The 20568-nt window shown below is 39.6% G+C and overlaps 1 protein-coding gene across 3 annotated transcripts in view; it reads left to right on the plus strand.

The window, feature by feature from the left end:
• LOC111148913 (FRY like transcription coactivator) overlaps nt 1-20568 on the plus strand; it is a 262986-nt gene that overhangs the window by 18280 nt on the left and 224138 nt on the right. The window lies entirely within an intron of this gene.

Below are 20568 nucleotides of genomic sequence, written 5' to 3' on the forward strand. Positions count from 1 at the left end.
GCTCTCTGCTCAGCAGGGAACCTGCTTCCTCCTCTCTCTCTCTCTCTGCCTGTCTCACTGCCTACCTGTGATCTCTATCTGTCAAATAAATAAATAAAATCTTAAAAAAAAAAAAAAAAGAAACATAATATGACCCAGTCTGGGTTCATTGTGTTTTATGCACTAAAAACGTTGCGATTACATTTTTAAAGGAAAGTATTACATGGGCTCACTAGAGACAGTATGATAGACTAACCTTACGTTTTAGGTAGGGTTATTAGGTTGTGGGTCAGGAGAATGCAGAGGATAACAGTATAAATGAATTTCTGCCAGGCATTCGGTAACATTTCTCTCTTTCGACAAGTGGGAGACTGGGGGCTGGCTGACCATAAAATTAGGTAGACTTGTGATTGCTTGAGTAGCAGCTCTGAAGATAAGTGAATGGTGAGTTGATGACAACTGGGGAAAAATTTCTCTTGCTGAAGGTTACTGTTAATATGTTTATAATGTGAATAAGAACACTGGTACTGGGGCGCCTGGGTAGCTCAGTCGGTTAAGCAGTTGTCTTCCGCTCAGGTCATGATCCTGGGGTTCTGGGATCGAGTCCTGTGTTGGGCTCCCTGCTCAGCACAGAGTCTGCTCTTCCCTTTCCCCTGCTTGTGCTCTCCTCTCTTGGTGGCTCTCTCTCAAATAAATAAAACCTTAAAAAAAAACCCAAAAAACTGACACTATGCTTTTGAAATTTTTGTATGGAATGAATTTTTTAGGGTTAACTTTTGAAAAATCTTCCTGACTGAAATGGTGGGCCAAGGCTAACATGGTAACTTAATGGGGCTTGATACAAAGTCCCCTATATGGGTTGAGAAGAGAGCTGCATAATCATAGGGGCGAGAGATGTGGCAGAATACAAATAAGTATGTTAATGACTGTAGTGAACTCAATATGGATATAAAATGTGATGTGACTACGAGGAAGCCTGCAGAGACCAGTAGTCTGGACTCCCAGGAGAAGGAGGTTCCAAAGAGGAAAGGTGGTAGTCTTACTCTGTTCTGTACTGTCCAGATGACACCGGGAGTGTTGTGTTGAGTTCTGGATGTCACCTTTGAAAACGAATGAGAAAACAGAAAATCACCCCTGTTGGTGAGGATCTGGAGAAATTGTTACCCTTGTACGTTGCTGGTAGAAATGGAAAAGGGTACAGCTGCTGTGGAAGACAGTTTGGTGGTTATTCAAACAGTTGAATCTAGAATTAGGATATGAACCAGATATCCCACTCCTACGTATGTACCCAAAAGAGTTGAAAACAGGTATTCAAACAGTTGTACATGAATATTTATAGTAGTTCTGTACTTACCTAGCGGTTCACATTAACTAAAAGGTAGAAACATCCCAAATGTACATCAACTAATGAGGGGGTCACCAAACTGTGGCATATCCCAAGAATGGAATATTATTCAACCCTAACAAGGAGGTAAAACTGATAAGTGCTGCAGAGGGCATGAACCTCCCAAACATTATGCTAAGTGGAAGAAGCTGGAAACAATATCCTACATTATGATTTCACTGATATGAAATATCCCACACAGTTAAATGCACACAGATGTAAAACATTCCTGGTTGTCAGGGTCATAGGGGATGAGGAGTAACTGCTGGATGGATGTGGGTTTCTTCTTGGGGTGGTGAAATGTTTTGGAACTAGATAGAGGTGTTAGTTGCAAAACGTTGTGAATGTCCTAAGTGGTATTGAGCTGTCCACTTTAAAATGGTTATACTGGGGCACCTGGGTGGCTCAGTGGATTAAGCCTCTGCCTTCAGCTCAGGTCATGATCTCAGGGTCCTGGGATCGAGCCCCACATCGGGCTCTCTGCTCAGCAGTGAGCCTGCTTCCTCCTCTCTCTGCCTGCCTCTCTGCCTATTTGTGATCTCTCTCTCTCTGTCAAAAAAAAAAAAAAAAAAAAAGTAAAATGGTTATACTGTCTGGATTTCACCTTAGAGTGTCAGTATGTAGAAATTAACTGGATAGTCTTGAGAATCCAGAAATAAACTCCATGATCAATAGATTTTTTTTTTTTTTTAACAAGTGTGCCAAGAAAATTCAATAGGGAAAGAATAGTCTTTTCAGCAGATTGTGCTGAGACACCCGGAGATTTGAGATTTATATGCAAAAGAAGGAATTTGAACTGCTTCCTCCTCCCATCATACACACAAATTAACTAAAAATGGATCATAGACCTAAATGTACAGCAGAAATGATAAAATTCTTAGAAGAAAATATGAATAAATCTTAATGACCTTGGCTAGGCAAAGCCTTCTTGGGGCACTGACAGCACAAACAACAGAGAATAAAATCGGTAAGCTGGACTTTATCAAAATTAAAAACTTCTGTGCCTCAAAGGATACCATTAAGAAAGTAAAAAGACAACCCACAAAATCGGAGAAAAATATTTGCGATTTCTATCAAATACGGGACTTGTATCTAAGGTCTATAAAGAACTCTGACAACTCAGTAATGAAAAGACAACCTAATTAAAAATGATGAATAAACTGGTATATTTTATGGTATGTGAATTATATCTCAACAAAAATGGTTAAAAAATGAGTCAAGTGGAATTATGTTTAGTGGTTTCTAGTCTTAAGGGATTCAAAATCAAAACCTTGGCTTTTTCCACTGATTCTCCTTTTCGCTTTTGCCTTCCTGCACTCTGGCTTCCAACTTCTGTCAGCTGTGCCTTTTAACTGACAAGTTCAAGAACATTTACATTCTGTTCTGTAACCTTAATGAAGTCTTTGGTGCTTCATTTTTATGTTGGTCTGATGTCTTTTAATTATTGTGCAAATACTCATTGCAGAGCAGAGAAGTTATGGTGACATTTCCTTCTCATGATACTGTATAGAATATACAGTATAGATACTGTATATAATAACTGTATAGAATATACAGTATAGATACTGTATAGAAGGCCGCTGTTCCTAGCTTCAAAGACCAATAGATTCTCTTCCTGTAATCCATCAGCTGCTCAAAATCATGTCACATTTTTCCACACTTGATCCATGACTTCCTTTTTTAAATTATTTTTAATTTTTCTTATGTAATCTCTACACCCAACGTAGGACTCAAACTCATGACCCTGAGATCAGGAGTTGTATGCTCTACCAACTGAGGCACCCAGGTGCCCCAGAACCATGACTTTCTTGAGTAGGTTCCCCCCCCCCGGTGTATCACTTTGGTTCTTTTGGCAACATTTTGCAGAATATCTAACTACAGGGGATTTAGGGGATTGTCTTGATCTTTCTTTTATTGGTGGTGGTTCCTATTGCTCCCAGCATCTTTTTCTCACTTACTAGAGGGTGGGACGAAGGGGGATAGGATGGGCACTGATTCATCATGATCTCCCCACCCTTTAAAAAAAAAAACAAAATGAACTAGTTTTGAAAAGTTTAAACACTTAGAAAATTTTGAGAATAGTAATGTGAACTCTTATCTAATTTTTACCTTGATTTATCAGTTTTAAGCATTTTGCTGTATTTGCTTTCTCCTTTGTGTATATATCTGTAGTTTTTTGGGGAATCTTTTAAGAGAAAACTGCAGAGATCATGACTTTGCTTTTTTTTTTTTTAATAAAGATTTTATTTATTTATTTGACAGAGAGAGTGTGAGCACAAGTAGGCAGAGCGGCAGGCAGAGGGAGAGGGAGAAGTAGGCTCTCTGTTGAGCAGGGAGCCTGATTTGGGGCTTGATCCCAGGGCTCTGGGATCATGACCTGAGCCGAAGGCAGCCACTTGACCCACTGACACTGAGCCATCCAGGTGCCCCATGACTTTATTCTTTTTTTTTTTTTTTTTAAAATTTTTTTTTTTATTTGACAGACAGGAGATCACAAGTAGGCAGAGAGGCAGGCAGAGAGAGAGAAAGGAGAAAGCAGGCTCCCTGCTGAGCAGAGAGCCCGATGTGGGGTTTGATCCCAGGACCCTGGGATCATGACCTGAGCCGAAGGCAGAGGCTTTAACCCACTGAGCCACCCAGGCGTCCCCCATGACTTTATTCTTAAGCGCTTTACTACACATCACCTGTGAAAAGGATTTTCTCGTGTGATCATGGAACAAGGATTAAATTCAGGAAATTGAACATTTGAGTTCACCGGGAAGCAGATGCTGAGGCCAGGAGTAGGACTCCTAAAAGCAGAAGCAGGATTGGGCAAGTGGAGCTGTCATATTGCGATGATGGTCTGTCTGCCCACCAGAGAAGCTGATCTGGAGTCAGGATTGTCCATTAGAAGAGTTCTGTGTTGGCTAGAAATTGCTTGGCTTGTACCTTGCCTTTCTCAGTTACATGAGCTTGAGCTGTTCGGAGATTATCGAGACCTCCTCTTGAGAGCTGAAGCCAACTCTGATGAAACTAATAGCTTAATCATACTCCTCACATCTGGTGGTGAGTCTTTGGCTGTGGGTGGTACATTTCCATGTCTACCATGATACAATACTATTATGTAATATACAGTCTATGTTCAAATTCATCAATTGCCCAGTAACACCCTTTGTAGCAAATTTCCTCCCCATCAGATCTCTTTTCATCTTGGAAGATCTTTCAAGAAGCTCCCCAGGTGATTTTTCCTATATGTCTCATTGGCCTGAAATGAATCACTTCTCCACAGTGGGACAGGAGAGGTTGCTCAGACCAATTGCCCGCAAAGGAGAATGTGAGTTCTCCGCTTAGTTTAGACCTGTTGTGATTTCATCCCATGGGTCTGGGGGAGAGGCTGCCGTTTCTAATCATGTGCTTCTCACCTGATAACTCGAAAAAGAGAAAGGAAAAAATGTAGGTTTCTTCAGCAAGAAGGAAGGGAGGAAAACTGGGTAGACAATTAGCATTCTGTGGGAATTTTCTGTTGCATAATTTTTTTTTCTATTGAGAAGGGAAACACATGCATTCCTGTCATTAAACCAGCTTCTTAGTTATTCTGCCTTTTGAATGGAATTCACTCCTTTCTTCCTTTCATGGAGTTCACTAATTTTCTGTTTTAATAGGATGAATTATTGTCTAGTCCTGCCGCACAGCTGCCATCTTGGGACGTCTTTTTCATTTCATTCTTGGATCATTTCCACTGTTTCTTGTGTTCTCATATCTACTTTATTGGTTTTCATCCTTGTTGCTAGAGAGTAACCCCAAGTAATGTCCTTACATGTTTGGAAGTGTCTTTATTCTGCTTTCTTACTTGATGGATCATTTGGATATGAAAACCTGGGTCAAAATTATTTTGCTTTCGAAATTTCTGAGGCATTGTTCTGTCTTCTGCAACTGAGAGTTCCTGATTTCAGTCCGATTCTTCCTTTTAGTCCTTTTTCCTCACATCCTTTAGAATCTTTTCTTGGTGGCTGTGTAATTTCACAAGATTTGCCTGGATTGGTTTTCATGGACCAGAAGGTAGGTCAATTCCTCTCATTTGTCACCTGGCTTCCTGTCTTATTTTGTTAAGTGCCCTTTATTACTAATCTTTCCTTGGGGGCGATTTCACCACTGATGTAGATGGTTCATCTGCTACTTTGGACAGACACTGTACTTACTGGTCTCTTTCCTCGCTAATGGAAGCCCAGTTTTGTTTGGGTGTTTAGTGCTCATGTGTTTCCTGGGCTTCCCCCGTCCCCATCCCAAAGAGGACAGTTTGTGAATGTGGCTCAGCCTAAAGCCAACTGTGTTAGTTCCATTCTCCTTGCCCATTATTGGTTTCGGACTTAGGACACGTCAGAAAGTCTGTGGGGAGTCTGGTGTCCTTTAACGTACAAAGGGATAGCCCTCCTTTTGGATGTTGTTATATGGGCTCATGATACTTGGAGCTACTGGAGCCATCTTGGATTGAAGACAGTGAGTTGGGAATAACCCTTACCTCAAAATTATCTACAGTTGAACTCCCAGTCTCCAGTCCTTCCTCCATCCCATTTCCCCCCTCCATCTTTTCAGTTGCTAAGGCCAGAAATGTTGGTGTTATCCCTAACTTACCTTTTCACATCCCACATTTTATTTATTGGAAGATCCTATGAGTTCCTCCTTCAAATTATAGTGTTACTGCTTTTTCATATTTGCCCCACAGCCATCCTGGTCCATGCTACTGCTGTTTCTTGCCTGGGTTACTGCAGTAGAGCAGTGCCTACCCAGGGAATTTTATTAGGGTTTAGCCAGACCTGTGGCCTATGGCAATCCATATTTGACATCCCATTCGCTTAGGTTATAGGAGAGGAGGGACAGGAAAACCAGCTTACCAGCAGAGAAGGACGAATGTTCTTTGGGGAGAGGGGAATGTCCTTGTAGCAGTGCAGAAAGAGAACAGCCAGGGGTACCTGGCTGGCTCAGTTGATAGAGCATGCAACTCTTGATCCCAGGGTTGTGAGTTCAAGTTCTACGTGGGTCCTGAAACTTACTTAAAAAAAAAAGAAAGAAAAAAGAGGAACAGCCAGAACTATTCTGTGCTTCTGCTTCAAGGTAAAGCTTAGGTGTGAGTAATGAAGCTCACCTGAGTGGGTATGTAGCTACCCTGGCTGAAGAGCCCCAAGTTCCACAAAGGCCATGACCTTGGAAAACCGCCCATGCGCATAGCTTCTAGAATTCCAACAGGATACATGCCAGACTGGAGGAGTCCCCACACTAAGAGCAGCCCAAAGTTACAGCCACTCTCCAGGTATTTATAGTCCCTCTCAGGCCCAAGCAGTTTACCAGTGGGTCATTTTTACCATAAGCCATGTTGCCTAGTAACACAGCTGACATTCGGTGGTTTCTGACATTCATGGTTTCCTGGGGAACAGAGCTCGAAAGTTAACTGAATCCAAGAGCAATCTCTCCTGCTGAAAGACAAGGGTTTTTGTAACACTTCAGTCGCAAATTGCCTGCCACCGAGAGGTCCCCCACATCGGGGCTTCTCCCCCTGCGCTCTTTCTCGGCACATTGGCCACAGCGCTCCTTTTCAAACAGATGATGATCATGTCCTTTTCCGGCAGACTCTGTGGTGACTCCCCAGCTCACAGCACATTGGTCTGTCGGCCTTCCGGGTGTTAGTCTCTTACTATCTTTCTGATCCTTTTTTTCCTGCTACCTCTAACCCTTGCCCATCTGCAGTTATTGCCTTTGTTCTGACTCTGATGTGCCAGGTTCGTTTCCGCCTTGGGGCTTTGGCGTGGCTCTTTTCCTGTGGCTGGAACGTGCTCGCTCCTGCTCCCCACCTGGCTGACTCTTCAGTTCTTTGTTCACCTGTCACCTTTACAATATGCCGTATTCCATTTAAAAATTGCAGCTCCTGCCATGCAGAGCGCTTGACATTCCATGATCCTTTTTTTTTTTTTTTTTAAATAGCTTCTTTCACCTTTTCATTCTCCATAATGATATGTGTTGTCTATCATCTCCTGCTGTTAACGTGTAAGTTACAAGAGGGCAGCATTCTTCGTTGACATAGTCCTCATTGACCTATCCCGGCTGCTTAGGACAGTGCCTAACTGAGTTGATGGTTATTAATTTTATTTTTCATATATATTTTTTCTTTTTTTTAAATAAGATTTTATTTATTTATTTGACAGAGAGAGACACAGTGAGAGAGGCAACACAAGCAGGGGGAGTGGGAGAGAGAGAAGCAGGCTTCCTGCAGAGCAGGGAGCCTGATGCGGGGCTCGATCCCAGCACTCTGGGATCATGACCTGAGCTGAAGGCAGACACTTAATGACTGAGCCACCCAGGTGTTCCTATATTTTTTTCTTAACAGTTTTATTTATTTGTCATAGAGAGAGAACACACAAGCAGGGGGAGCGTCAAGCAGAGGGAGAAGCAGACCCCCGGCTGAGCAGGGAGAGCCGACATGGGGCAGGATCCCAGGACCCTGAGATCATGAACTGAGCCATAGTCAGACTTCCAACTGACTAAGGCACCGAGGTGCCCCAGTGTGCTGGTTTTTGTGTGGACATGTTTTTAAGTCCTGTAAATACCAAGGAGCACAATTGCTGGGTAATATGGTAAGAGTATCTCCATTTTCTAAGAAACCTCCACACTGTCTTCTGAAGCATTAGTTCCATTTTGCATTCCCACCTGCAATGAGGGAGAGCCCTTGTCACTTCTCATCCCTTCCAGCATTTGTTGTCAATTGTTGCAGATTTTGGCCATTCTAATAGAAGTCTGGCAACATCTCATTTTAATTTAGCATTTCCCCGTTGACATATGATTTGGACCTTCTTTTTGTAAGTTTATTTGCAGTATGCATATTTTTGGTTAGGTATCTGTTAAGGTCTTTGGCTTATTTATTTATTTATTTATTTATTTATAAGAGTGAGAAAGAGTACACATGTGTGTGTGTGCCTGTGCAGAGGGGGTGGGGAAGGAGAGGGAGAGAAAGAGAAAATCTGTGTGGGGCTGGCTTTCTTGACCCTAATATCATGACCTAAGCCAAAACCAAGAGTCCAGTGTTTAATGGACTGAGCCAACCAGGTGCCCCTTTGGCCCATTTTTAAATCAGATTGTTTTCCTCTTCCGTTTTAAGATTTCTTTGTGTATTTTAGGTAACAACCCTTTCTTAGGGGTGTGTGTGTGTGTGTGTGTGTGTGTGTGTGTGTGTGTGTTTCGTAAATATTTTTTTTCCAGTCTGTGGCTTGTCTCCTCATTCACTTGATGTTGTCTTTTGCACAGTAGGTTTTTCATTTTAATTAAGTTAGTTATCAATTATTTCTTTCATGGATTGTGCCTTTGGTATTTAAAAAGTCATTGCCATTCCCCAGGTCATCTAGGTTTCCTCTTTTGTTATTTTCTAGTTTTAGGTTTTGCATTTCACATTCAAGACCATGATCCATTTTCAATTAATTTTTGCGAAGGGTGAAAGGTCTGTGTCTGGATTTTTTTTTTTTTTTAAGGTGGATGTCCAGTTGTTTCAGCCCGTTTGTGGAAAAGACCATCTTTGCTCCATTGTATTGCTTTTGTTCCTTTGTCAAAGGTCAGTTTGGCTGTGGGTCTTTTTCTAGGTTCTCCATTCTGCTCCACTGATCTTCCCCAGTATTACACTGTCTTGATTATCCTAGGTTTATTTTAGGTCTTGAAGTTGGATAATGTCAGTCTTCCAACTTTGTTCTTTTCCTTCCATATTATGTGGGCTATTCTGAGTCTTTTGCCTCTCTGTATAAACTTTACAGTCAGTTTGTTGGTACCTACAAAATAACATACTGGGATTTTGACTGGGATTATGTTGAATCTGTAGATTAAATTGGGAAGAACTGACATCTTGATGATATTAAGTCTTCTTGTCCACGAACATGGAATATCTCTCCATTAATTTAGTTCTGTGATTTTATTTACCAGAATTTTGTAGTTTTCCTCATATAGGTCTTGTACACATTATGTTAAATTTATACTTATACCTAAATATTTCATTTTGGGGGGATGCTAATGTAAATTGTATTGTGTTTTTAATTTCAAATTCTGTTTGTTCCTTTCTGGTATATAGGAACACAGTTGGCTTTTATATATTAACCTTGTATCCTCTAACCTTGCTATAATTGCTTATTAGTTCCAGGTGTGTGTGTGTGTTCTTTTGGGTTTTCTGTTTGGTGATCAATCATGTTATCTGCAAACAAAGACAGTTTTATTTTTTCCTTCCCAAGCTGTATATAATTTATTTCCTCATTGCACAGCTAGGACTTCCAGTACAATGTTGAAAAGGGGTGGTGAGAATGGACATCTTGCCTGGTTCCTGATCTTACTGGAGAAACTTACAGTTTTTCACACTTAAGTATGATATTAGCTGTAGTTTTTTTGTAGATAATCTTTATCAAGTTGAAGAAGTTGCCCTTTATTCCAATATAATGAGAGTTTTTATCATGAATGGGTGTTGGGTTTTGTCAGATGCCTTTCCTGCATCCATTGATACAGTCATGTCATTTTTCTTTTATAGCCTGTTAATGTAATAGATTACATTAACTGATTTCAAATGTCTTTTGGTACTTCTGGCTGAATAGGATGAGTTAGGAAGTATTCCCTCAGCTTCTAATCTCTGAAAGTTATTGTAGAGAATTATTATAGTTCTTCCATAAATGTTTGGGAGAAATCGCCAGTGAACACATCTGGGCCTAGTGTTTTCAGTTTCAGAATAATAGTTCAATTAATGATTGATTGAATTTTGAAAGGCCCATTCAGATTATATTGTCAAAGAATTAGTCCATTTCATCTAGATTATTAAATTTGTGGGCATATATTGTTCATACTATTTATTTATTTATTTATTTAATATTCATGGAATCTGTAGTGATGTCTCTGCTTTCATTTTTGGTATTAGTAATTTGTGTCCTCTCTCTTGTTTTTTTGTAGCCAGCTTTTGGCTTCATGATTTTTCTCTCTTGATTTTATGTTTTCAGTTTCATTGATTTCTTTCTTTTTTTTTTTTTTTTAAAGATTTTATTTATTTATTTGACAGACAGAGATCACAAGTAGGCAGAGAGGCAGGCAGAGAGAGAGGAAGGGAAGCAGGCTCCCTGCTGAGCAGAGAGCCTGATGCGGGACTTGATCCCAGGACCCCGAGATCATGACCCGAGCCGAAGGCAGCAGCTTGACCCACTGAGCCACCCAGGTGCCCAGTTTCATTGATTTCTGTTCTAATTCTCATTATTTCTTTCCTTCTGATTACTTTGAATTTAATTTGCTCTTCTTTTTCTGGTTTCCTAAAGTGATTGCTGATTTTAGATCTTCTTTTCTAATATACGCATTTACTACTATAAATTTCCATATAAGCACTGCTTCTGCTGAATCTTGCGAATTTTAAGTATTTTCATTTTCATTCAGTTCAAAATATTTTAAATTTTTTTTGAGATTTCTTCTTTGACCATGTATTATTTAGAAGTGTGTTCTTTAATCTCCCAAGTATTTTGTGATTTTCCAGTTAGCCTTTCTTTCTCCCTTCCCCCTTCACCCCAAGACTTTGTTTATTTATTTGAGAGAGAGTATGAGCAGGGACAGGGGAAGGGGCAGAGGCAGAGGAAGAAGCAGTCTCTCTGCTGAGCTAGGAACCGTAAGTGGGGCTGGATTCTGGGACCCCGGGATCATGACCTGAGCTGAAGGCAGCCACTAACCTACCGAGCCACCCCTCCAGTTATCTTTCTGTCATTGATTTCTGGTTGAATTCCACTGTGAACTGAGAGTAGGCGTTGCAGGATTTCTGTTCTTTTAAGTTCGTTAAGTTGTATTTTGTGGGCCAGAATGTGGTCTGTTTTGGTGAATGTTCCATGTGAGCTTGGGAAGAATGTGTATTCTCTTTTGCTGAATGAAGTAGTCTAGGGATGTCAATGATATCCAACTGATTGATGGTGTTGTAGAGTTCAGATATGTCCTTATTGATTTTCTGCCTGCTAAATCTGTTCATTCCTGAAAGAGGAGTGTTGATGTCTTCAACTATAACAGTAGATTCATTTATTTCTCCTTGCAGTTTTATCAGTTTTTGCCTCATGTATTTTGATGTTCTGTTGTTAGGCATATACACATTGAGGATTGTTAGGTCTTGGAGAATTGACCCTTTTGTCATTACGTAATGGTCCTCTTTATCCTTGACAATTTTCCTTGCTTTTAAATCTGCTCTGTATCAAAGTAATATAGCTGTTCCATTTTTATTTTGATTAGTGTTAGCATGGTATGTCTTTCTCCATGAAGGTTTTTTTTTGTTTTTGTTATTGTTTTTTTTTTTTAAAGTCTCCAAGCCCAATGTGAGGCTTGAACTCATGAGCATGAGATCTGGAGTCCAGTGCTCTACTGACTGAGTTAGCCAGGAGCCCCTCCATGCAGCTAACTTTAATCCAAATCTGTCTTTACATTTAAAGTGGGTTTCTTATAGACAACCTGCCTTGCTTTTTGATCTACTGTGACAGTGTCTTTCTTTTAATTGGTGCATTTAGACAATTGATGTTCAAATTGATTATTGTTATAGTAAAATTAGTAACTATCATATTTATTGCTGTTGCCTAATTGTGGCCTTGTTTTTTGTTCTCTTTTTTGGGTTCTGATCTTCTTCTGCCTTTTATGGTTTTAATTTAAACATTTTATATGATTCTGTTTTTCTCCTTTCTTAGCATATTGTACTTCAAAAAATTGTTTTAGTCCTTGCCCTAGAGTTTGCAATATACATTTACAACGAATCCAAATCCACTTTCAAGTAAGACTATCCTAAATGGGTAGTGCAGTTACTTTATAATAAAATAATCCTGATTCCTCTCACCCTTCCCTTTTCTTATATCATTGCTGTTTTTCATTCCATTTCATTTATATAAGTGTATATAATCAAATACATTGTTGCTAGTACTTTGAACAAACTGTTGTTAGCTCAATTAAGAATAAGAAAAAGTTCGGGGCACCTGGGTGGCTCGGTGGGTTAAGCTGCTGCCTTCGGCTCAGGTCATGATCTCAGGGTCCTGGGATCGAGCCCCGCATCGGGCTCTGTGCTCGGCAGGGAGCCTGCTTCCTTCTCTCTCTGCCTGCCTCTACCTGCTTGTGATTTCTCTCTGTCAAATAAATAAATAAAATCTTTAAAAAAAAAAAAAGAATAAGAAAAAGTTTTAATTTTACCTTTCCTTATTCCTTTTTTGATGCACCTCCTTTCTTTATGTACATTAAGAGGTCTGTTGGCAACAAATTACCTTCGTTTTGTTTGAGGAAGTCTATATCTCCTTCATTTCTAAAGGACAATTTAGCAGGGTACAGAATTCTGGATGTTTTTTTTTTCCTATCAACATGTTAAATATTTTACTTCACTCTCTTCCTGCTTGCATGGTTTCTGAGACGTAAAATGTAATTCTTATCTTCGCTTCTCCATAGGTGGGGTGTTTTCTTCCTCTGGCTACTTTCAGGACTTTTTATTTTTTATTTTCTGCATTTTGAGTGTGTTATGCCTGGTTAAAGTGGTTTTTCTTGGCATTTATCCTGCTTGGTGGTTTCTGAGTTTCCTAGATCTGTAGTTTGGTGTCTGGCATTAATTTGGAAAAATTCTCAGCCATTATTGTTTCAAATGTTTCTTCTGTTCTTTCTTCTAGTATTCCTGTTATGTATATGTGACCTATTTTGTAGTGTCCTACATTTCTAGGATATTCAATTTTTTTCCAGTCTTTTATTTTCAGTTTTCTTTTCTTCTCAGATTTATTTATTTGAGAGTGTGGGAGAGAGCGTGCAAGTGCACGTGCAGGAGGAGGGGCAAAGGGAGCGGGTCCTAAACAGACTTCTTGGGGTGCCTGGCTGGCTCAGTTGGTAGAGAACGCAACTATTGATGTCAGGGTTGTAAGTTCGAGCCTCATGTAGGATGTAGAGATTACTTAAAAAAAAAAAAATTCTTAAAATTTCAGATTTTCTCACCCTGGCACTGATCTGCATGGAAGTTTCTGTTCCATTAAGTTGTGATTCTCTGTATTTGTCTATCTGCTTCTTCAGTTCTGTGAATAGTGATTTTCCCTATGATCGCACTTTTTTAATGCATGTCCTAAGAAGTGTTTTGCTTTTCCAGTTCACCTTTTCACTTTTTGTTAGGATGAAGTGGTAACTTCTGGAAGTATTATTTGCTGAAGTGCAATGCTGGGGGTGGTGAATATTTAGGGGAATGTATTAAGAGCTGAGTTTGAAGTCCTAGTTGGTGTCCAAATAGGTAGTTAAATTTTTGAGGTTCATGCTCAGGAGAAAGAATGGGGCTAGAGATACCATCTACATGCCCACAAATCCCAAATTTGAATATAAGGCCTTGAGCCTGGATAAGTAAGGTCACTCTGTGCTCTTCAGGGTTCTGAGGTGGGAAAGAGGCAGAGGAATTGCAGCTCATAAGGAAGAAGAAGAAAACCAGCAGTGTGGCATTTTGCAATCCATGTGAAGGTCTTTCAGACAGGAGGGAGAGAAATGTTGCTGTAGAGTCAAGTCAGATGAGTCCTGATATTGACCTTTAGATTTCATGAGGTGTGGAAGTCATTAGTGACATTGACAAGAGGTCCTGTGGAGTAGAGGGTAGAAAGCCATGGAGTGGATAGAAGAGAAAATAGGACAAAGAAGGGAAGCTGGTGAAGTACTGCATAGAGGCAACCATATGGGAGACTTTTATTATGAAAGGGAGCAGAGAGCTGCTGTAGTCACTGACAGGTCTAGGTCTAGGGAGGTAAGTGATCTGGTCGCCAGTTCCAGTATGTGTGTATATGGGGTTTTCCCACACCACCAAGCAATTCTTAGACACTTCCTGGGAGTCCTACAGTTCATCTCAATTCTGACACTACCTAGAGATATCATCAGATCCTACAGTTTAAGGGCTGAGTCCTATAAGATCATCTCCTTCAGCCCCTATCCTCAACCCCCCAGACACACTTCAGATACCAGTCCAGGTTGTCAACTTGTGCCCCTGGACCTATAGGCTATAGACTAGGGGTTCTAGCAAATTCCTCCTCAGGTTCAATTCATTTGCTGGAGTGGCTCACAGAACTCAAACGAAACATTTTACTTACCACATTACCAGTTTATTATAAAACTCAGGAACAGCCAGATGGAAGAGATGAACAGTGCAAGGTATGGGGGAAGGGTGCAAAGCTTTCATGCCCTGAATGTGCCACTTCCCCCACATCTGCGCTTATGCAACACAGAAGCTCTCCAGACAGACCCCATCCTTTTGTGTTTTTATGGAGGTTTCTTTACACTGGCATGATGATTATATCTTTGGCCATTGGCGATTGATTGAACCTCCAGCCTCCCCACAGACACCACGTGAGGGGGCTGGTGACAGTGAAATTTCCAACCTTCTAATCACAGGGTTGGTTCTCCTGGCAGCCAGTTCTGATCCTTGGGTGTGGTCCAAAAGTCACCTCGTGAACAACAAAAGACACCTTTAAGGCTGTCATCGCTTAGGAAATTTTAAGGGTTTTAGGAGTTCTGTGCCAGAAATGGGACAAAGACCAAATATATATTTCTTATTTTAAATCACAATGTCATCGGAGGGCTCTTTTTTTCCTTCCCTTGGGGTGGGGATCATTATAGAATTTATGCTGATGGGAATGGTCCTTGGTAAGGGAGGAAAGAGATGGGGATTTTTGTCAGTTTGAAACCACTGTTTTAAAAATGGCTTGGATTAGGCGCCTGGGTGGCTCAGTGGGTTAAAACCTCTGCCTTCGGCTCAGGTGGCTTAGATTATGATCCCAGGGTCCTGGGATCAAGCCCCGCATCATCATCATCACATCATCGGGCTCTCTGCTCAGCAGGGAGCCTGCTTCCCTTCCTCTCTCTCTGCCTGCCTCTGTGCCTGCTTGTGATCTCTGTCTGTCATATAAATAAATAAAATCTTTAAAAAAAAAATGGCTTGGAGATGGTTGGTGTTAGCTTGAGTTTTCTCTACCCCACCCTCTTTACCGAGCCTTTATAATTTTATTTTTCTCTTTTTGGCTTGCTTAATCTTATTGTGTATCTTGATAGATTTTTATCTTTCACATTTCTGGTAAATAGTGATTATTAGGAATTAGAACCAATTGTGTGTAAAAAAAATGTAAAAGACATTTAGCGGGGAATGTGTTTCCTAAGACCCATTGTTTACCACAAAAAGGAAACCACTGACTTTGTATTACATCAGTGAAGATAAAATTATTTTGTGAACACAGTACTTCTTTTATGAGTAACATTTTTCATACTGTGCTCAAAAGGAATTATTTTATGAAAACAATGTTAATGGGAATTGTAACTTTGTTACAAGTAGGAATTTATTTAGAGAGAGGCCTTAAACAATCATATTTTGCTTCATAACGTTTTAAATTCTTTTAATTGTGGAGTTATTTGCCGTAATTTTAATCATGGAAAAATATAGTTTCAGCAGCTTAAACGTTAGGTATTTAATTCTTAATTTCTTGAAGTGTGATAAAAGTTTTAACTAATTTGAGGGAGAAAATATAGCAATACAGGATAGTGGGAAATATATACTTTGATTCTGAAGCACAAGGAAATCAAATTACTATAAATATAGCTAATATTATAGTGAGAATATATTTAAGCTGTAAGTAGGCCATACATCATAACCTTGTATCTCCATGTGTATCATAAACCCATGCTTGGTAGAAAAATTCTCCGTAAAGTTTGATAGAAACAACCATATTTATAGAATATAGGGATGTTATACTAGATTTGGGGTCATTGAAGAGAAGTCTCCTTGGACTTTTCAGTTGGAATTTTATCCTCCACTCCTGCCCTCCCCTGCCTTCCATTTCCCATTCCTGCTGGCTGGAAATATCTCTAAATATATCTTTGGCTGTAATAAAGTCTCCCAAATTCTGAGTATCTAAGAAATGTACCTATGGAGAAGCATCTCAGAAAAGCCAGAGATTGTAAGATGTTTAGATGTCGTATAATAGATACAACTTTTTTATATAACTATGACCCTTGCACTCGTGGTGTAATGATTTCCAACTTTATTTGGTCTACATATAATTTGCACATAAGGAGATAAATGTACATGTGGATATATGTCAGATAGTGGTAACTTCTATGATAAAAACAAAGTGGAATTAGGAAAGTAACATAGGAGGCCTACCTTATACTACATAGTCCCTTGAACCTTCTTTTTCTTTTACCGATTGGGAATAATAATAACCACCCTACCTCCTCAGGGTCATGTAGATTTAACTGTCTGCGAAATGCACCTAGCAGAATGCCTGGTATACCAGATGACCCACTGTGTGTCATTTTGCTTTTCCCTTTCTTTTTGTAGTTCAAGTCCTCTAAATCTCCAGGGTACAGAGTATGTGTAAACCATGCGTTTAAACTAGAATGTGTTTAAATCATGTCCCTTGTGTGGTTTTAAAGTTCTTGTTGAAGAAGTAGATGATAAGATGAATGAACCTGGAGGATATCCTGCTTAGTGAAATAAGCCCATCACAAAGGACAAATCCTGTGTGATCCCACTTGAGTGAGGTCCCCAGAGTAGTCAGACTCCCTGACAGAGAAAGTACAATGCTTTTTCCCAGGGGTTGGGAGAGGGCAGATGGTAATGGGGAGTTGGTGTTTAATGGTCACAGAGTTTCAGTTTTGCAAGATGGAAAGAGTTCTGGAGATGGATGAATGGTGATGATGTTTGTGCAACAGTCTGAATGTACTTAATGTTACTGAACTGTACACTTAAAAATGGTTAAGATGGTGAATTATATGTTATATGTATTTTACTACAATTTTTTTTTTTAAAACGTAAATGATGAAACTACTGTTTTTGGTAAGCTTGTTTTTGGTGGATATTACTGAATCAAGTTGTGTCCCTCCCCACATTTTATCGAGATATAATTGACATACAACGCTATATAAGTTTAAGGCATAATGACTTCACATATATGGTGAGATGATTACGAATCAAGTTGCTCTTGACTAAATAATGAAATAGTGGGTTACTGTTCTTACGTCACGAGTCTGTTTGAGATTCCCATGCATTGAAAACTGTTGATTATCAGAAATTTTCATCATCTTAACTTTTAGAGTTATCAAACCTTAAATTGTTCCTTTTAGGGCAAAGAGTGTAGTATGGCTAGAAAATAGAATTTGTTTTTTTTTGTATGTCAAAAAATATTTATAGCGTACTTATTCTCTTGGGTGAATAGCAGTAACTGCATTTGTTGAATGATATATGCTGCCTCTTAGTTTATAGTTAATAATTATAATGCTTGTAGCACTTGATGATTTTTATAAAGTAGTCCTTGAAGATGTGACAGTTGAGAAATCCAACACTCAGGTTGGATAAGTGAGTTTCTACTTTAAAAATGATTTTAGAGGAATTGCGGTGCATAGAAACAAAGAGTGGACATTCCATGCGGCGCTTGGGTGGCTCAGTGGGTTAAGCCTCTGCCTTCAGCTCAGGTCATGATCTCAGGGTCCTGGGATTGAGCCCCGCATTGGGCTCTCTGCTTGGCAGGGAGACTGTTTCCCCCTCTCCCTCTGCCTGCCTCTCTGCCTACTTGTGATCTCTTTCTCTCTGTCAAATAAATAAATAAAATCTTAAAAAACAAAGAGTGGACATTCCAGATGGAAAGAAAGATGTGAGTGTAGGAATGGAATACTTTTGCACAGTCAAGTTCAGACAGTGTTAGGGAGATATGCTAGCAGTTTACTTTCTGACATTAGGATCTTGACATTGAGGCTTATGAATTTCTGAACTCTATTCTGTAGGAGTTAGGAGTACCGCTGTATATTACCAAGCCTGAGAATTTTGTGATCACGGTTGTGCACTTGGCAGCCATGTCTGAAGTGCATTGGAGTAGTGAGAGAGGTGAGGTCAGATACAAGTCAGAACGGGCACTTAGAACTCTTCTGACGTCATTAGGAAGAGTATTTTAGTATTTAGTATTGGCGTCAGAGTGCAAGTGACTGGAAATTGAGGGTAAGTTGATAGGTGAGAACGGAGAGGCAGAGATGCATGCTAAGAGAAAATCAGGAGGAGAGTGTATGGTTCATGAATATAAGTGAGAATTTTTTTTTTTCCTCTTAGCGGTCATCTGACTGTACAGGTCAGATGTTAAGTGTAACTTTGAAAAGGGACGATATGGAGACCTTTAGAGGATGGGAAGAGGGAGTTCAGCACCCTTGAAGAGTTTACTTTGGGTATTTTCTTTCAGTTTAAGAGACAAGTCATCTGTAGAGTTCAGAGTATGGTGGGGCCTGGGAGCGTAAAGGGTAGACAAGTTTCAGCATCTCTAAGAACTCAGTAGGCTCAACCATCACTCTTTAGAACATGAGCTAGAATGGTGGGAATCGTGGTGTACTTTGTCACTCCTTTATATCAACTACTTCTATAGAGTAGACTTTCTGTGTCATACAATGGGAGTATGTATAATCAACCAGTATTGGGTTGGTTACATGGAAAATTTGTTTCAAGTGAGGAGTCTGAGAAAGATACAGAGCTTCCGTATTTCATAACTGGAAATTTAACATGCTTATACCTCATCAATCATTGGTATAACCCAGGTCTTCTCTTTAGGATATTTTTCAAGGGACTTGGCTTTTACAAATCATAGAGCTTAATTTTCAGAGACAAAGCATTTTTTTGCACTCATATTTTTGATGTAATATTTAATTAAATGACATAATTATTGCAAATACAATAGACATAAATGGATTTTGGGACAAATATAGTTTACTCTGGTAAGCATGCAACTCAGTTATTAGGGGAAAAATAAGATGGTGTAACAACAGAGGATTCCCTGCTTCCCCCGAGAGGAAATTGAAACTTGAAAGTTCTGGTTCATTTATGGTTTAGAATTAGCAAGAGTACTGTTTTATCTTGAATCCAATGCCTTCCCTATTGTATAGTGTTGCAAGGTGATAAGGAATAATATGGAAAATATTGGTTAGTGGTGAAGAAGTTACAGACTATATATATATATATATATATATATATATATATATATATATACAGCAGCTTGATTAAGATATAATTCACATACCATGCAAATCACCGAAGTGTACAGTATTCACAAAATTGTGCAGCCATCACCACAATTGATTTTAGAACATTTTCATCATCCCCAAAAGAAACACTGTACCCATTAGCAGTCACTCCTCATCTCCCCCCACCCCCGCCCTAGTCAACCACCCATCTATTTTCTTTGTATGTAGATTTGTCTATTCTAGGCACTTCGTATAAATAGACTCATGTAACATGCGGCCTCTGTGGCCTTTTCTGATTAGTTTCTTTCGCTTAGCATAACATTTTTAAGATTCATCTATTTCGTAGTGTGTATCAGTACTTTATTCCTTTTTGTGGCAGAAATATTCCATTGGATGGGATATACCACATTTTGTTTGTCCATTCATCAGTTGGTGACATTTGTGTTGTTTCTACCTTTTGGTTATTACAAATAACCTTACTGTGAACATTTATATCCATAATTTTGCATGGATGTATTTTATCATTTCTCTTGGTATATCCTACCCAGGAGTGGAATTGCCAGGTCATGTGGAACTTGGGTTGTTTTCAGTATTTCATTTTTACAGATAATCCCACAGCGGTCCTGCCGTACACTTGATTTTGTGAGTGTACAAGTCTGTCTATAGGAGAATGTCCCAGAAAGAGGATTGTTGGGTCAAAGGATACATTCTTAAGTTTGTAGATACTGACATTACCACTGGCAACAGAAAGTGCTTATTTCTTAGGATACTTGGGGGTGTACTTTTTTTTAAAATTTAAATTATTTATTTATTCATTTGACAGAGAGAGAAAGAGAGAGAGAAAGCGAGTGCACAGGCAGGCAGAATAGCAGGCAGAGGGAGAGGGAGAAAGCCCAACATGGGGCTTGATTCCAGGACCCTGGGATCATGACCTGAGTAAAAGGCAGACGCTTACCCAACTGAGCCACCCAGGTGCCCCAAGGGGTGTACCTTTTGAAATAAAGGCAGTTCTGGGGTCATTACCCCAAGTCCTGTAAAGTATATGTCCTCAGGTACTAGGGAAGTACTCTTACGATGATTGGTCTTGTGTCATTAAGAAACAGTTCGTTATGTTTAGATGGTAAGGAAATTTATAATACATTTGAGAAAGATGTTAGGGTGGCAAAAAAATCTTTAATTTAGAACCTTCAAAAGACAAATTCTCATTTTGTTTTCTCTCT

The sequence above is a fragment of the Enhydra lutris genome, unplaced genomic scaffold (genome assembly GCF_002288905.1).
Source record: "Enhydra lutris kenyoni isolate GAN:26980312 unplaced genomic scaffold, ASM228890v2 scaffoldscaffold21, whole genome shotgun sequence".
NCBI lineage: Eukaryota > Metazoa > Chordata > Mammalia > Carnivora > Mustelidae > Enhydra > Enhydra lutris.